The following is an 18,308-nucleotide window of genomic DNA, read 5'->3' on the forward strand; positions in this document are numbered from 1 at the left end:
AAGAAGTTTTTCTATGCAGATTTTCTTCTCCCGTACACTCGTTCATAATCTGAATACCACCAGGCACAGACAGGTTTCTCTTGTGCTGAGGATATGGTGAATTGTGAGTTTTTTATACAGCGTTTTAGTAGCGAACACAGGCGCAGAAACTAATCTCAGTTGCAGAGTTATTACAAGAGGCCAAAGCTGAGCGCAAAGTTTTTTAAAATTTTGAGAAGTTTACAAAAGACTGAGTCTGGTGATCCAATGTGACTAAGCAGTATTTGACGTCAATTAGTATTGGGCAGTGATCACTATTAGTGGTGGTATCAACCACCGCTCGAGTAGAGATCGGAAGGCTAGAGCTAGCAAATGACAAGCTTAACAGATCTGGCATAGTACCTCAAATAAATATGGATTCCTTAGAATTGATACATGCATAGCCAGTTTTCCTAATCCAGTTCAACAGAATTTTGCCTGATGCGTCTGTACTGAATTCCCATGTTATATGATGTGAATTAAAATCGCCCATAAATAATGTGGCAGGTCTGCAGACACTCTAAATGGAGTCTAGCATAGTTTCTTCTTTTACTCCAGTTAGAAAGTAACTGTTCACGAAAGTAAGAGGCGCGCAGCCTAGAAGTACGAGTTCCCCTACTAGAACTTCGTAATCAGATGATATTGCCCGGAAGACGACGTTCACTTTATGACAAAATTTGGATGATATACAAAATGCTACTCCTCCTCTTCGTGTATTCCTATCCAAACGAGAACATTTATAATTTCGTAAATGAAAACTTTTTTCAGGTGATGACCACGTTTCTTGCAATACTGTAACATCTGGAGATTGTTGAGAGATAAGGTATAATAGGTCTCTTATAGCGGCAAGTATGGAACGGCAGTTCCTTTGAGGACTCTAAGGGACCCTATTTGGAAGCAACTGCGACTGGTTGGCCTAAGAGACTATCCTTTAAAAATATTTTTTATAAGGGCTCTTTCACAAATTTCTTGGTTTTCGGATTAGAACTCTGAATTTCGCTGTTCGGGGATATGGTAGTTGAAGGATTTGAGCATCCATCTCTACGTCCTGAATATCTTATGACCTGGAATCAGACAGATATTTCTGCTCAGTTCTTTCTGAGTTAGTAGGTCGAATCTCCTTATAACTTTCAGCATCCGACTGATATCCAGGTGATGAATTATTTAGATGCAGAGGGTTTTGCAAGATTTTGGATAGTCGCTCCGATATACCAGATAGCTGTGAAGAAATAACTTGAGCGAAGGTATCCGATGTGTTAAGAAGTCGTATTTCAAGAAACTTTTAGACCGCTTTCTCCACAAGTTAAGAAATTGAGTGAGCCATAGACGCATCTATAGCGAGAGGCAGTCAGCCTGTAACTCCTGCATATCCTTCAGTCCGGCTCTGTACTTCTACTAAAACTTCCCTGCGCGATCAACGCCTTTTTTTTTTCAAATATGTCAATAACTTGCAGTTCCTTAGATTTAGCAGGACAGTCAGAGTGGTCGGCTTTGCAATTGGCTTGACCTAACGAGCACCACTCCTTATTAGATTTGCAGCCGTTAGCACTATAATCGGATCCGCAAATGGGACATCGGAAATTAGAGCGTGAGCCGACGTTTTTCGTCGTCATCTGTGAGTCCAGTTGCATATGGCGGAAAATCGAGTGGTCACTCTGTGATATAAGGCTACAGTGCCGTGCGACTACAGCGCTGTCTGATGGCGAGGGCTCGGCGGCTGCCACGGGGAGAAAGAAGATGGAATAAACAGGTTGTTCTATTCATGCTATGATGTTAGTTATGTATGATGTAACATATTTTGGCAACGAGGGTGGGATTCGAAACCACGTGGTTTCAGTTCACCCTGTAGCTGTCAACAAAATGAAATCAGGCACCTCTGCTGTTTTGAACTGGACACCTGTATCTAATCAGTCACCTAGTGCGCCACAACCTGACACATAAAGAGTGGATGGCCATGATAGTGCAGGCCCTGGATCATCTGCACCACAGCGCACGCAAGCAACGCAAGTTTCTACCAGTCTCTAATGATTTAATGCGCCGGTAAGAATAAGCAAGCGTAAGAAGGCCCCGAAGAATTCGAAGTAATTCGTCAGGTAGTGCACGAAAACCGTTTTTGGGTGTGTTTTTATTTTTATTTTTATTTTTTGTGATTGGGGTTATGTAAAATGAGGCATCACTACCGACTACATCGCAGTGCGATGGCACGTGCTCGGCGGCAGCCACAGGGAGAAGAAGGAAATAAACAGGATATCCCCGTTTATGCTATGATGTTCATTATGTACGATGCAATACACTGCAAATTCACAGGCGTAATCCTGGTAGACATGCCAACACGCCGCAGCCCTCCATTGAGAAGACTTATTGGTAACAATAGCGAGCCACCAATGGAACATTGCTAGTACCAACACCCGTTATTTTTTTGTTTCCACCAAGCGTCTGCCTGATTTGTTCGTGAGGCTCGTTAATTGGTTCGTCGCTGATGACGTGACCAAGGACGCGAACCTCATTGGCTCGCCATCAATCAAGGGGTGTGGGCATGGGTGTGTGTGTGCGTTCGTGTGTGTGTGTGTGTGCAACGCCCCCTCTAGAAGGATGTCTGCGACATCGGACACTTTCCCATGGGGATGAGAGGTTCATGGCCTCCGAGATGTCGGGCGCGTGTCATAATTCTCTCCGGCCGTCACAGGCTCTGTTCCAATTTTTCTTAGACCACAACGTAGACAGTCTACGCTGACACCTTAGAAGACGGCATCGCACCCATGTGGTTTGAGAAATGAAACACGTCTGGACGGCTTCTACATGACGAGACGCCACCTCGTGTCGAGAAGAAAAGGCTCTCCTGGCCGTTTCGATAGTGGGATTCATACCAGCATTTTTATTGTATACCATGACAGTATAACGAGCATACGCGACTAGTCATAGCATCAAAATCAGGACATGAATGTCTTCAAATTCATAAATTACACCTTAGTCATTGGGGTAGTTTCGTTCACGTGACATATTGAAAAACTTGTATGGTATGACATGACTTCATGGTGGACATTAGTGGCAGGCCGTAACGTGAGAATCATGACATGCATGTCATGTGAGTTATGAATACTCGACATTTAATCATGATGCGCTCGCAGCCGTTTCGCCAGCTTTACATAAACCAAATTTACATTATATGCGTGACGCGAACGGACGACGAATGTAAATGACACATCCAAACATGATAATCTTATGCGTGTCATGTAAAATACGACTACATGCTACGCTCATAGCGCGCTTGCGTTCGTTTAAATAGCTCTAAATATGCCATGTTTGGTATCAGGTGACGTGAATAGACGACGGTGGTAAATGACACGCCCAAGCGTGCTAATAATGACATGCGCGTTATGTTAACATAATACATGCTATGCTTATAGCGTGCTCGCGGCCGTTTCGCTAGCTTCACATATATCAAGATTGGTATTATGTTACGCGAATAGATGTCGAAGGTATGTGACTGGTGCAAACTTGATAATCATGATATGCGTGTCATGTAAGACATGACTACATACTACGCTCATAGAGCACTCGCAGCTGTTTCACTAGCTTCACATATGCCAAATTTGATGTTACGTGACGTAAATGAATGATGAAGGTATATGACTGGTGTAAACACAATAATCATGACATTCGTGTCATATGGTGTGAACGGTGTATCGCTATTACACGTAACAGAGTACAAATATTTGGGCCTGTGGATCACCAAGTCTTTCCTAGAATAAGCACATTGATACTGTTGTTTATAGTTTCACGCGCAATTTCTTTTTATTCAGGCGCGCATTGAATTCATCCGCACCTACTGTTCGTTTCTTAATCTACAATTCACACATCCGAGCATTCCTGGAATATGCAGTGGTTGTCTGGGACCCATTCACTTTAACAGATGTTGAAAAAACTTGAACTCCTTAAGGCGTGGGCTGTGCATCCCCTGTATGTAGACACCTCTCGTTTAGTTCTTGCAGTGTTTACTAGATGGCGGTACCTTCCCCTGTATGTAGCTACCTCTTGTTTAGTTTTTGCAGTGTTCACTAGATGGCGGTACCTGTAGCTGATAATGAAAAGATACAAGATGTTATAAACTAGACGGCGGTACTCGTAGTTGATGATGAAAGATGCGGGATAATATAAAATAGAAATGATGTCACATATGGCGCGCGTCATTCCTTGAAGGCAAGCGTTTGATTTAGTGCGGAGACGTACGCTAGGTGAGCGTTGTAATAAAATCGTGTGGGCAAAATGTACGGATGATTCATGGTTTACCAGGTTTACCTCCGGAGCTTCGCCCATTCATCATCAATCACTTCGTGGCTATGGCGGCACTTTTTAATTCATATGGCAGCACATCTGTGAGTGAGCTCATTAAATGCAGTGGACTACTCCCAGTGATGGAGCGCTAATGTGTCCGCCGATTAAAATAATATATCAGCTCGTAAATGGTCATTATGACGTTGACACTTCAAATTATTTTTTTCTCAACAGGTTATGAAATAAGGCAAAAGCATGCTTTAGCCATAGTTCACTTTACTACAAGGAGTAAGTGTTTTAAACATTATTTTCGCCGGACTATAACGGACGAAAATAATCTAATACCAAAGTGATTTTTCAAAAGTATTTAGCCATGTTTAAAAAACTTGTGACCATGTTGTCAATTTCTTTGTAATTATTTAATTCGTTCGATAGCAGTTTTTCTTTTCGTTTTCAATTCTCACAAACATTTGAAGAAAGCCTGTAATTTGTGAGTGCTAAATTGTTTTGATTTTTTTGTGTAACCAACCTGCTAAGATCTGAAAACATATCCCAGTATCTATAAAATAAATAAATAAGTAATTTAGAACATGTCTATATAACACACTCATGAATCGCTTGCGGGCGTTTCACCAGCTTCGCATATACAAAATTTGGTATTACGTGACGTGAATGGACGACAAAGGTGCTAAATGACACGTCCACACATGATAATCATCACACGCGTGTCATGTAAGTAGATTACAACATACTGAGCTCATCATTCACTCGCGGCCATTTCGCTGGCTTCACATGTACAAAATTCGGTACTACGTGACGTGAATAGACGACGAATACAAATGCCACGCGCAAACACTATAATCATGACGTAGATGTAATGTGCGGCATAATTTGCAATGCTACGACTGTTGGGGCTGGTATTGCAAACGTTTGAGCTTCCGTCCCTACGCGGCTATAAACAGCATACTTGCATCTCATACAGATACCTTAGTGCGCATAACATTTTCACTTGTGTTTACTGTGTACTACATCTATGCACCTCGCAACGTAGTGGTGGTATTAAAGGGACACACCAACCTTTCTCATTCATGCTTCGCATGTCATTGGTTCCCTCAGTACGCGGTATCAGGCAATTTTTATAACACACTTACCTGCAAGTTTACCCCGTACAATGCTTGGCAGAACGTCGAAAGGCCAGAATGTTTCGTCCACGTCATACACGTAATACTTCATGTCGGACAGCGTCCGTTCTTTCGACAACACAGCCTCGCGAATGTATCCGACCACGCACACTACATCGCAGAAACCATAGCGCAGAAAAATCGCTGGCACCACTTCTTGCCCGCTGCGTCAGAGTTTTCTGCGAAGTGTCCAAATCGTCGCTTGTATTGTGCGCTCCCAAGTATCTACAACCCGACTCACTACGGGCGAAGCGGGGCGTAGTGTCGCATGACGTTCATTTCAGCACGCGCGACGTGCACGAGGGAACATTTAAACGTGCCCGTAGTACTACACCTTTTGGCGGTCGGTTCTACTAGCTGGTTCTCATACAGCTGTCCAGGGCAGCGCATCGCGGAAATTGTAGGCGCGCCACGTGGGCAGCGCTGGCTTCTTTATCCGCATAATGTTTTTTGTGTACTGCTTCTCTGAATAGCTTTTTCTTGGCTACTCAGCGGCGTGAATGTCGAGTAACAATGTGTCGAGTTTCTTCCAATGTACGCGCATGTGTAAATGTTACGCGGGTACAAATTCACTGATGGCCCACTTCACCTTCGCATCGCCACCATGATTCTCGGCAGTGATAGGGCGTCCTTTGTCTCCATATAGACACAATGAGGAAGGCACCTGCGAGAAAGAATTATAGCCAGAGGCCATGGTTCATGGGGTCAGCCAGGCCCCGGAAACTCTCAAGTTCAAGTGCTCACCTGTAGGGGGCGAAAAAATCAACCGCGGCGCATTTCTGCTTCAAACACCTAGAGTGGATCTACTAACCTCTCTGGCCACTCGCGCTATTGCACTTTCTTGTAGAGGCGCCCTCGACGGGGCCAAGTTTTAATTTGAAATCGATCAAATAATATATTTTTGCTTACCGCTACACATAAAAAACAACTTGTTCTTTAAGCAAGTAGTTTTCCTTGAACATGCGCTGCGTCATCAATTCTTTGTAATTGTTTTTGCTCCAGGCACTCGAGATCAGTAGCAGTCTATTGACATCATTATCCTCATTTTAAAATTTCCGGAGGCCAACGGTTCCGACGGCAGGTAACGGCTCGTGGTACGTTCGGATGTGTCTCGGACTGTTTTGTTTCACTGTAAATATTTCGAGCCTCTGTCGACCTACCTTGACACTCTTTCTCTTTCCGTGTATTTTGACTCGTTCAAATGCTTTCGCGAAGAGAATTCAAGTGACTTCCGGGGAACGAAGCGACCGTTGAAGTTTTCATCGGATGAACACCCGTTGAAAGCCCGGGCCGGTGAGCAGAAACAACTTCAGTTTTTTAAGGACGGTTGCTTGCAGGGCTAGTTGGTTCATTTCAACATATGTAGTTTTTTTGCCAATGACTGCTTAGGCGTCACATGGTGGCAGCAATTTGCAATAATAAATTTTAAAACTGTTTAACGTCTCAATCTGTAACCGCAAAAACGTGCGTTACTTGCGGCGTGGCTTCACGTGGGAACACGTCGCTGACTCAATAGTTATTTCAGAAATTCTATCACCAGGTAACAACAACCACGCCGTTGCGATGAAAGAAGGCAAATAAACTAAATCACTGTCGCCTCGCATGTGTCTTCGTAGCTAGCCCATATATTAGTGGAAAAAAACCCTACTAGTTAATAGTTTACCGCAGCCGCGTTTGAGAAATATCCAATATTTATGGGTCTGGTTTTACTATACTGTGACAAAGAAAACGTCACATAAATGAGAAATACTTCGTTTACTGCACAGCCTCTTGGACCACCTGGCATGGAAGCAGCTATGTACAATGGGCAAGGATCCTGCTACATGACATGCCTTGTGAAGAAGCAGCCCTGAGTGATACACGTGTTATGACGTACCATTACATATATGTATAAAATATTGCTGTTTACTAGTTTGCCGAGTATATTTGTTTACTTTGGAAATTTTTTATTGAAATAGAAAAGAAACGAAGGAGTTTTTGTCAGCGTTACTTGCCGATGGCTCCCCCTTTCCACTTAATTGGTACAAATAAAAATATGACCAAAAACAATAGCATATATACATATGTACAGTGCTACATGGGTGAGAGCAAAAGTTTCTCTATGGGCAGAACAAACACGTAGACGCCACGCTCACTTCTAACTTTAGACCGCTCAGTATTCGTCACAAATCTTCGTTTCTTCGAAGAACTGTAGCAGCACCTTCATTGCTTTGCCGTTTGTTTTATGCATTGACTAAGCATTGATTTCATGCATTGATATCTTTTTCCTCTGCCTCTGCATTGACCTCTGCATGCATTGACCTCTTTTTCCAGACTGCCATGCAACGACAGGATGTCCCCCGAATGTCCCGAATGTCCCCCATATGTCCACTCTGCAAGCACGTTGAACATCTGAATATCCACAACAACAGGTCATCTCGAACCTCACACATACAATGCTGTATTTGTGAATGTTTTGCCACTCTTATCGTAGAGGATGCTTTAGATTAGCCACAAGCATTGGCTGTCTACCGTGGCATGGAATCTACACTTCAATAATTTGAAACTGTAACACTATTAGTTAGATTGTGTGCCACTGCTGAGCTCAACAACACATTGTTTGATCCTAGCCACAGTGGCCATATTTCGATGGGGGTGAAACGCTAAGACGCTTCTACGCTTAAGGGTTTGTTCGGTTGGCCTGCAACACATGATCCATTTTACAAAGTGCTGCACATCGCCATTCAATTCAGTGGCGCAGCAATAGCATCTTCTATATCGTGCCATTCATTTCAAAAAGCGCAAGAGAGGTACAGCACCAAAACTACTTAATGACTTTCTTGTACCTTCTGCTCTGACAGCGCTGTTTTGGTGCAGACGCTCGCACAGCTTAACAAACAACATAGCATTAGACGGATGTAGTGTACCCACCTCTACAAAGGCGGGGTGTTTTGCCAAAATGTTTGCACCTCATTAATATAAGCGAGCAAAAATAAGGATCCCACCTTGTCGGCACCTTGTCAGTCACTTGTGATGCCGCACTTGTGAACTCGTGCTGCACAAGTTCTCAACATCTCGTGCACAGCTGTCAACAAGTTCCGATTGGTGCAGGTGAACTAAACTGAACCTTAAAAGATGGAAGCTTGAAATATGAAAACATCTGTTAACATAGGGTGTCAGAGCAATTGTTTCGACAAACAGTCTTGTCTCCTGTGAGGCCACAATGTATTTTTTTTTACCCCTGGAAGCCAGAATCAATCTAAGTTTGCCCACTACTGTAGTACTCACGATCACTTCATAGGTTGGAATGTGAATCGTCAGAAATTATTAATTGCAAAATGAACAACCCAGCAGTGAAGGGCATAAACAGGTTTTCCGACGTTTAGTTGTGCCTTGTGACAGTTTATGAACAACATTCAGAACTGTTTTGTCTTGATTAACTCTGTTTAGCTCATACAAGTTTACAAGAAGATGCGCGGAAGCTCATAAGGCTGCACTCCATTGCTTTAGCTTTGCAAATATGTTCAATGGGCTCCTAAAATAGGAAATCATAAATGTGATGAGCACTTGCAGCACAGCTTCCTCCGGGGCGTGAATGCTGTGGTGAAGAGCAAGATTGTGTTCATTGCATGTGGTACGTTTTTTTTTCATATATCAGAGAAACATCGTTGATTTTTTGAGCACATCTGCTTTTGTTTAAGTTAGGTTGTCATAACTATAGTGTCTCCCACTAGGAAGTGAAATTCTGTGCACTACTGTCATGAAAAAAATCCAAAGGTATTTGAAACATACATGATCTTGACTTATCCACAGCCACACTGCAAGGTAGTACGTATTTCAAGTCTGAACATTTAAAAGTAGCAGGGAGAAAACAACTTTAGCTTTCAAGCGCAAGTATACTGAAAAAGTAAACACAATAACAAGTGTGTAATAAATGTGACCTTTATTGATCCAGTATTCGGAGAGATTCACATAATGTATCACCATTTGATTTCAGGAGTGATTGCTTGCAAGAGAGTGCTCAAGTTCCATCGATGTGTCTGTGCAAAAAGATTTGTGCTCGGAGCTGAGCAGATATTGTACTGTAAGAGCACCAACATAGGTGTACAAACAAGAAAAATGTACAATGCATGCCTAAAGCTTATTTTTATAGAATTGGACATTTTCGATCTGTAAGCACGCACCTCATACTTCTGTTCCTTTAGCATAGATGTTCGCTGCATACGCAGCAGACCGGTCATTACCTGCGACAAGAAATGCGAGCTGTAGAAGCTGTGTAACCTAATTCTAACAATAAATGTAGCAAGCCTACAATATTTTTAGGACCATCACCTTAATAGATATTAACTATAATATGGCTCACGGCTGAGAATTAAAACTAATGCCTACCCTGTCGACACGACGCGACATTGCACAATTGTTAAGTACTCAAAGTAGAATTGCATAGCGAAAAAAATCAGAAGAACACGCATCCACAAGTGCTTATTTAACAAATTTAACAAATCTACATTGCTCGCACTGCGCGAGCTATCTATCGGCAATGTGCAAGTCGCCTTCGCGATTCCACATCACGCATTCACTTCAATTCAAGACCGACACTACAGGGCAAGCGCCGCATCTGACGGCAGAATCGGACCCTTGTCCTGAAGCCACGCTATTAAACTCGAGCGCCGCAACACAATGAGAGCGACGTTCTTTCAGCAATCTCGATGTTCAGTTATATGCATATGCTTGTTAGCTTTCAAGAGTACAGATGGGTTGAAAGCTTTCAATATGTATGAGTGACTTGTTTTGTTCGGACCCGACCATATACATTGATTGTACCGGCTTGGGCACTCGCAATAAATGATGGAAACCTTACTTGATTGACGTTGTTGTTGCCAGTCGATGCCAGCTAGGTCAACTGGCGATAATTACAGACGCGAACAGTGATTCACCAACGAAAAAAAAAACAGAAGTGAGCAGCGCGCAACAATCTCGGACCCCATCACCTGCAGCAAAAAAAAAAAAATGCGTGTGTTTATTGATGATGATAGTACTACCAGCGCCATCTCGCCTCGCGGTATTGCAGTTCAGTACGCCGCCACGCCGCCACTACGTATTTGCATGTTATTTTTATACAACAGCCCAAAGGTACAGTTTCCGTTCTCTAAACTGGTAGGTGTTCTGTGGTAGAACAAAGTTAATACATGGTTATATTCAGTCATGGCGGTAATGCATTAGAAGTAACGCCGTTACCGGTAATGTGCTAGCTTTATCAGAAGCTTTGTAATATACTCGTTATGATTTCAAAACCATGACAGGTAACGTTACTCGTTACTTTTTCATCTTTTGTGTGCAATTATCCCAGAGCTTGCCTCCGACGAATTCTTTCTACGCAGCGTATGACAGCTGTTAGCCTGCCAGGCGTAGACAAAAAAATGCTCGGACGGAATCGCTTTTCTTCGTGGAAATCACGGGTAGAAACTTTTTAGGACTCGACGACTACATATGGCATAGGGTGGACCATCTCCATGCAAAGCTTGAAGAAAGCCACAAAATGCACGTCGAAAAACTGTACGGACATCCTTTTCGTGGAACTGTATGGAAGCAGGTGCATTGACGGCACCTGTTCTTTGCGTGCCCAAAGGACAGGCTGCCGAAAGGGAAAGCGTATGGGCCGGTTAACTTCATACTACGTGTTCATTGTGACGCTTCATTCGTTGTGGAAGGAAATTACTCGAGGGCTATACATAAAATCGACGCGGCAAGTTCCAGACTACACTCGCTGAGCACAGCGTGGTGAACGACCAGTGCATTGAATTGGACAAGTTCCACGTCAACGACTGAGGGGTTTTTGTGGAATCCTGGCCCATCCAGGAGACAGACGGTGACTACAACAGGCCTACAAGTGTACTTCTGATCGAGTCCGCCTCAACGGAATATCACGCATTATGGAGAATACGGTGACCACACGACAGGAAAATTAGACTTAAAGAAAGAACATTTGAATGGTACGCAAAACCTAATTTTTTTCTTGAAAAAATATTTTGACGCGCCGCCTTAATTGGGGTCCTTCTGATTCAACTAAAGCTTTTGAATACCGCTATCACATGAAAACTACGGAAAATCATAGTTTCAGGAGCCACACGGCCGACATAACCGCAGTTAGGCTCCTAACTGAGGTTATCGTAACAGGTGATCTTATGAAAGAGAAACACAAATTTGAATATATTGTTACGTTTGAAAGAGAATAGATGTTGAAAAGGGCCGTTTATTAGGTCTTGAGGGGCAGCTCAGAAGCAGCCGACTGGTTAGAGATAATCCTGATCTTCTTCTTACTTTCTGGCTCTGGGCCACAAGTGCGTTCACCGTATACGCTTCTTCGTCTTCGTGTATGTGCGCAACATTCCTCTCCGTGCAGACGAAGGCCGCCGGACGAGTCAGTCGAGTTGTCGTGGTGTGTACCGTTTTAGGCGGGCAACATGAACCACTTGAGTTTTGGCAGCTCGTCGACCACTTGCTGTGAGACGAGCTATTACATAGTTGACCTCTGTAAATCTGTCGACAATGACAAAAGGTTCATCGTAAATGACCAAAAACTTTTGGTATAACCCGCGCTTGCACATCGGAGTCCACAACCACACCAGATCCCCACGGCGATAAATCACTGGTCGATGGTGAATGTCATGGCGTGCCTTCGCTTTGTCTTGCGATGCCAATGTGCGTAGTCGAGCTATGCGACGCGCCTCTTCGGCGAGGCAGATAGCCTCGACGACAGTGACGTTGTCGTGGTCACAGAAAGGCAATATTGTGTCGATTGTGTGCTGGGGCGAACGTGCATAAAGCAAAAAGAAAGGGCTATAGCCGGTAATCTCATGCTTCGCGGTGTGGAACGCGTAAGTAATGAACGGGTGTACGTCATCCCAGTTCTTGTGGTCGCATGAGACATACATAGACAACATGTTGATAATGGTACGGTAGGTACGCTCCGTCAGCCCATTTGTTTGGAAGTGGTATGGTGTCGAGTGACACAGGCGGGATTCACATAAACGGAGTAGCTCCTCCACGACATCCGCTGTGAATTGTCGTCCACGATCACTGATAGTCAGGCGAGCTGGGCCATGTCGGAGGAGGACATACTGTAACAAAAACGACGAGACTTCCCTGGCATTTGCGGAGGGGACGGCCGCCGTCTCGCAGTAGCGTGTGTGGTAATCAATTAATCGCAGTAGCGTGTGTGGCAATCAATTATCCATCGGTTGCCCTTAGCCGATTTTGGGAAGGGGCCCAGAAAGTCAATGCCCACTTGTTCGAAAGGTGCTCTTGGAGTAGGCATCGGCTGTAGAAGACCAGCTGGACCAGTTAATGGACGTTTGTGACGCTGATATTGCTTGCAGCTTGCCACATAACTCTCAACAGACTTGTGCATACCAGGCCAATAAAAGCACTCTTTAGTCCGGTGAAGCGTCCGCGCCAAACCTAAATGTCCAGATGTAGGGTCGTCGTGCATGACACTCATAATAACTGTTCGCAGGCTCTCCGGGACCACTAGAAGGAAATGCGCACCACTGCTGAAGAGGTTTCTTTTGAACAACAGTCCATCACGCATACAGAAACGGCGTGCAATAGTGGAAGCGGATGCAGCGGCGAATAGTTGTGCTAGTTTAGCGTCCTTCCGCTGTTCTGCTCTGAAACAGGGGTAGTCCGGGAACGTAGGTGACACAGACGCTACAAGCTGGTCAAGGTCATCGGATTCACAATCCGTTGTGCTGAGTGGCATACGTGAAAGACAGTCCGCGTCAGCATGTCCACGGCCACTCTTGTAAGCGACGGTAAAACTGTATTTTTGTAGCCGGAGTGCACAGCGCGCAAGGCGGCCACAAGGGTCACGAAGGTTGACAAGCCAACACAACGAGTGGTGGTCGGTTAAGACTGTCAATGGGCGTCCGTACAGGTAAGACCTAAACCGCTGAATTGCAAATAATACCGCCAGGCATTCTTGTACCGTAACAGTGTAGTTTTGTTCCGGCCTGCTTAGGGAGCGGCTTGCGTATGCGATGACGTGTTCGTGGTCACCGTAACGTTGTACTGGGACGGCTCCAATAACTATGCCGCTAGCATCCGTATGAAGCTCTGTTGGAGCAGGACTGAAGTGCTGAAGGACGGGTCGTGACGTCAGCAAAAACTTCAATTGACGGAATGAAGAATCGCACTCCGGAGTCCACTGAAAGGAATCGTCCTTTCGTAAGAAGCATGTGAGAGGATACGCAACGTCGGCAAACTTCGGAATAAAGCGGCGGAAGTACGAACAAAGCCCCAGGAAACTACAAAGCTCCTTGACGGAACGCGGCGCATTGAACGCTTCAACTGCTGCTGTTTTCTGGGGGTCAGGGCGGATGCCATCCTTGTCAACGAGGTGCCCGAGGACAAGCGCCTGGTGGTCGCCGAAGTGGCATTTCTTTGAGTTTGAAATTAGGCCAGCGTTTCGGATGCAGCTCAAAACAGTATCCAGACGAGAGTTGTGTTCACTGAACGTGTGGCCAAAGATGACGACGTCGTCGAGGTAGCACATGCAGATGTTCCACTTTAAGCCACGCAGAATGGTGTCCATAAACCTCTCGAACGTTGCCGGTGCATTGCACAGTCCAAATGGCATCACGTTGAATTCAAAGAGCCCATCAGGGGTTACAAAGGCAGTCTTTTTCTTGTCCTCTGGGTGCATAGGAATTCGCCAATACCCGGATTGTAAGTATACGGAGGAAAAATGAAAGGCCGAATGTAAGCAGTCTATTGCGTCCTCTATACGGGGCAGCGGGTATACGTCCTTTTTAGTCACGGCATTCAGTCGCCGATAGTCGACGCAAAATCTCCAAGATCCATCTTTCTTTTTAACAAGGATTACCGGTGCTGCCCACGGACTGGCTGACTCTTGTACCACTCCCTTTTGCATCATTTCCTGCACTTGGTCGTTCATAATTTGTCTTTCTGATGGGGAAACACGATATGGTTTTTGGCGAATTAGACTTGCCGCGCCAGTGTTGATGGTATGGCGCGTTCGAGACAGGGGGATAGGAATTACTTTGCCCTTCTGCGCAAAGTCAAATACCGAACCGTGCTTCAACAGCACATCCATTAAAGTTCGGCACTCGCTTGAGCTAAGCGACTTATTTATCGTTGCCATAAGCGCCCCGTCCAAATTGGGACAACCAGTTCCGTCACGTTCTTCCGGCACGTCTGGAAGCTCAACCACTGGTAAGGTCGCGTGTTCTTTGCTGACCGAAGGTAATTTCAAACCATTGGGTAGTGTCATGGGCTCAGAGGAACAGTTTACAGTCCATAGGCCAGTTCGTCCACCATCGATCCACACCACACAATGAGGAATCAACACATTCTTCTTCACGCAGTTTATATGCATTGGTTCTACGCTCGCATCGAAGCTGTCAGAATCCGTGCCGCGAGAAACAACAGGAACACGTACGGTAGACAACGCAGCTATGAACGTATCACCACAGACACACAGCGTAGTTTGGTCATTCGCTGGAGTTTCCAAAAGTTCTGACGGCATCTGGCCACTCACAAAGACTTTCCCCGTGCGACAGTCTACAGTGGCACCACATTCTCGCAAGAACTTCATGTCGAGAATGACGTCATGTGTCGACCGAAGAATAATCGCAAACTCTGTCGTTATCATAAGGCCTCCCAAAAATACTTCGGCACTACACACATTAATAGGACGCAACGGTTCTCCACTCACTCCACAGAACGTCGAAGTTTCATCCCAGGTAAAAACAACTTTCCGCCCTAACACGTCTTTAAAGGAAGCACTCATCACGGAAATCGTTGCTCCTGCGTCCACCAAGGCCATCACAGGCACATAATCCACCGAAACACGCACTTTGTTTTTAAACATACACAGAGGAGTTATTTCTGTCAGTAGCACGTTTCCAGCGACCTCACCCCCATGGGCTGCGCTGGCTAGTTTTCCTGTGGCGAAGAGGGCGCTTTGCGACGCAGCGGTGAAGGAGAATGATGAGCACGAGGTCGCGGTGGGGGCGTTAAACTCCTGTCAGATGCCGGGGAGTGGTTTCGAAACTTGCTGGGCCAATAGTTGTCATCAGGTGGTATGTGGGCCGGCCGCCGGACAGCATGAGGCTGTTCGAAGGGTCGTGAAAAGTCGGATGGTTGGTGATACCGAGGAGTCACCCGACGGTTGCAAAATCGCGATATGTGGCCTGGCACACCGCAGGTATAGCACACCAGCCGAGGTCGAAACGTTGGTCGCTCGGCAATGAATAGAGCGTCATCATTTGCTCTTGTGTGACGGATGTACTGGTCGGGTACGTCGTACCGAGACGTCGGGTGTCCATGAGGAATGCGCTGAGAGCGTCGGTCATACCGCGACGCGGGAAATCTGGTTGTCATCCTTGACTGTGGGGCTGGGCTGTACTCCACAGTTGCCGTGCTCATCGTCGGTTTCCATGGGGTCAAAGGAGGCACATCCATAGCTTCACGTGGCAGACACAACTCGCGATGGTCAGCTGTCGAACGCGACATTTCTTGGTGGGACAGTTCCTCACGAACAATCTGTCGAATGGTAGAAAAGAGATCGAGGCCAGGATTCGTGTCCACACTGGCAACAGTTGTAACATTAGCCAGCCGACCAAACTTGGGCGCAATTCGACGCATATTGAGCGTTTCAAACGTTCGGCAATGCTGAATGACGTTGGACACAGAACTGAGGCTTTCTTTTTCAATTATAAATATATACGCGTCCTCAGCAATCCCTTTGAGCAGATTCCCAACTTTGTCCTCTTCTGACATCGTAGCGCAGACCACCTTGCACAGCCTTAACACTTCTTTTATGTAAGTGGTGCATGCCTCACGTGGTAGCTGTGCCCATTGCGACAGTGTTTGCTCAGCCCACTTCTTTCTAGCAACCAAGTCCCCGAAACATGCCCTGAGATCTGCAATAAAAAACTCCCACGTCGTCAGTGCGTCCTCGTGGTTCTCGTACCATACCAGTGCGGTGTCGGTCAGGGAGAACGCTACGTTGACTAGCTTAGCGGCTGCATCCCAACCGTTGGACTTGCCCACACGTTTGTACTTGGTGAGCCAGGCGTCGACATCTTCTTCGGCTTTTCCTCCGAAGAGCGGTGGAACTCGGTAGTACGGAAGCGGACCAGACGGTGCCGTCCTGGAAATGCCTGCTTCTTCGGGCATGTCGAAGTCACTCACGGCAGATGGTGGGAGACCGGTAAGTCGACGGCTTTGTCGAAGCTGTGGCAGCTAGTGATCGTTCCGTAGTTGAAGCACTTAGCCAGCTCCTCCACGACTCTGTTACGTTTGAAAGAGACTGGTAGAGGTTGAAAAGGGCCGTTTATTAGGTCGTAAGGGGCAGCTCAGAAGCTGATGCTGATGCTGATGCCGATGACCTTTGATGGTGGCGCTTACCCACAAAGGGGGATGGGCCAAGAACCGGGCGGCAGGATACTTAAATGAAACTAAACTGAAAATGAAGCCAATCTGAAAAAGTAGCTTAAAATAATACTACCAAAAAACAAAAATGTGTGCTGAGCAAGCGGTCAAACCATCTTTTGTTTTTTAAAGACATAACTACGAATTATAAAATAAAGATCTGAAAAGGTCTAGCATGGTAATCTTTTAGTTGCGTTGATGTAATCAAACACAGTGGAGCATGCATCCCTGTGGCAGTAACCAAATGAAGTTCCGCCAAGTGATAAAATTACTGGTAAATTTACTTGTATTCCTAGCTTTTGTAATGGGGCTACTAAAAATCTTTTTCTCTGATAAGAATAACGATGACAGAATAAAAAGAATTGTTCAATTGTTTCAATTTCGTTGCACCAAATGCATAGCGGTGACGTCTTGAGCTGAGCTTTATTAAGATAATAATTTAGTTGTGGAACTGCACAGCGCAATCTGGTATAAGTGACCTCTAACTGGCGAGATACACACCACTGTTTATTCCAGCAATAGCTCAAATGCTCGAAATCTTTAAATTTATCCAAATTACCTTTTCCCCATTGCAGGCAAGCATTTCGGAACCTTAGCGCGGTTACGTAAGCCGTATCTGGCAAAACTGGGATGGTGGGCCCACCCAGGGATACTGCTGCTAAAGAGTCCGCCATTTCGTTCAAATATAATCCGCGGTGGCCTGGTACCCATAGCAAATGCAGTTTTTTTACGTTTTTCGGTACTAAATGCCGAAACGTATTCATCAGCTCTGAATTTACTGCCGTAGAAAGTGCATTACAAACTGATAGCTCAGAAGCGGCCGACTGGTTAGAGGTTCTCCTGATCTTCTTCTTCCTTTCTGGCTCTGGGCCACAAGTGCGTTCACCGTATACGCTTCTTTGTCTTCGTGCATGAGCGCAAATATATATATATATATATATATATATATATTTGATTTAGTATTTTATGTTTTATGAAGATAACATCCAATATTCTGAAAATGAACCCAATTTTCGAGCCTACATTACGAGGAGAAAAAAGTCACAGCTTTGCTGCACAAGCGAACCGAAGAATGTGGTAGGAACAGATTGGAATCTCACGGGAACAATGGAAAGCCGATCAAAACATTCCCCGCATTGCCTACGCACAAATGACGCACGAAACGTACTCACATGTTTAGAGGAACGCGTTTAAGTGTTTTATTTGTTATTTCGGTGTGTCTGAAAATCGCGTCCTTTCCGTAAAGTGAGACTGTGAAGCGAGTGCAGTGTTCTTTCTTGCGCCCGATGACTACAACAGAATCGTTACAATCAAAGCTCAAGGCGTACGCATAGAGTAACATATAAGGTTAAGAGAGGACGCTCCCATAGGCCCCTGCGGTTGATTTAGGTTCGCAGA

The sequence above is a fragment of the Rhipicephalus microplus genome, chromosome X (assembly GCF_043290135.1).
Source record: "Rhipicephalus microplus isolate Deutch F79 chromosome X, USDA_Rmic, whole genome shotgun sequence".
Taxonomy (NCBI): Eukaryota; Metazoa; Arthropoda; class Arachnida; order Ixodida; family Ixodidae; genus Rhipicephalus; species Rhipicephalus microplus.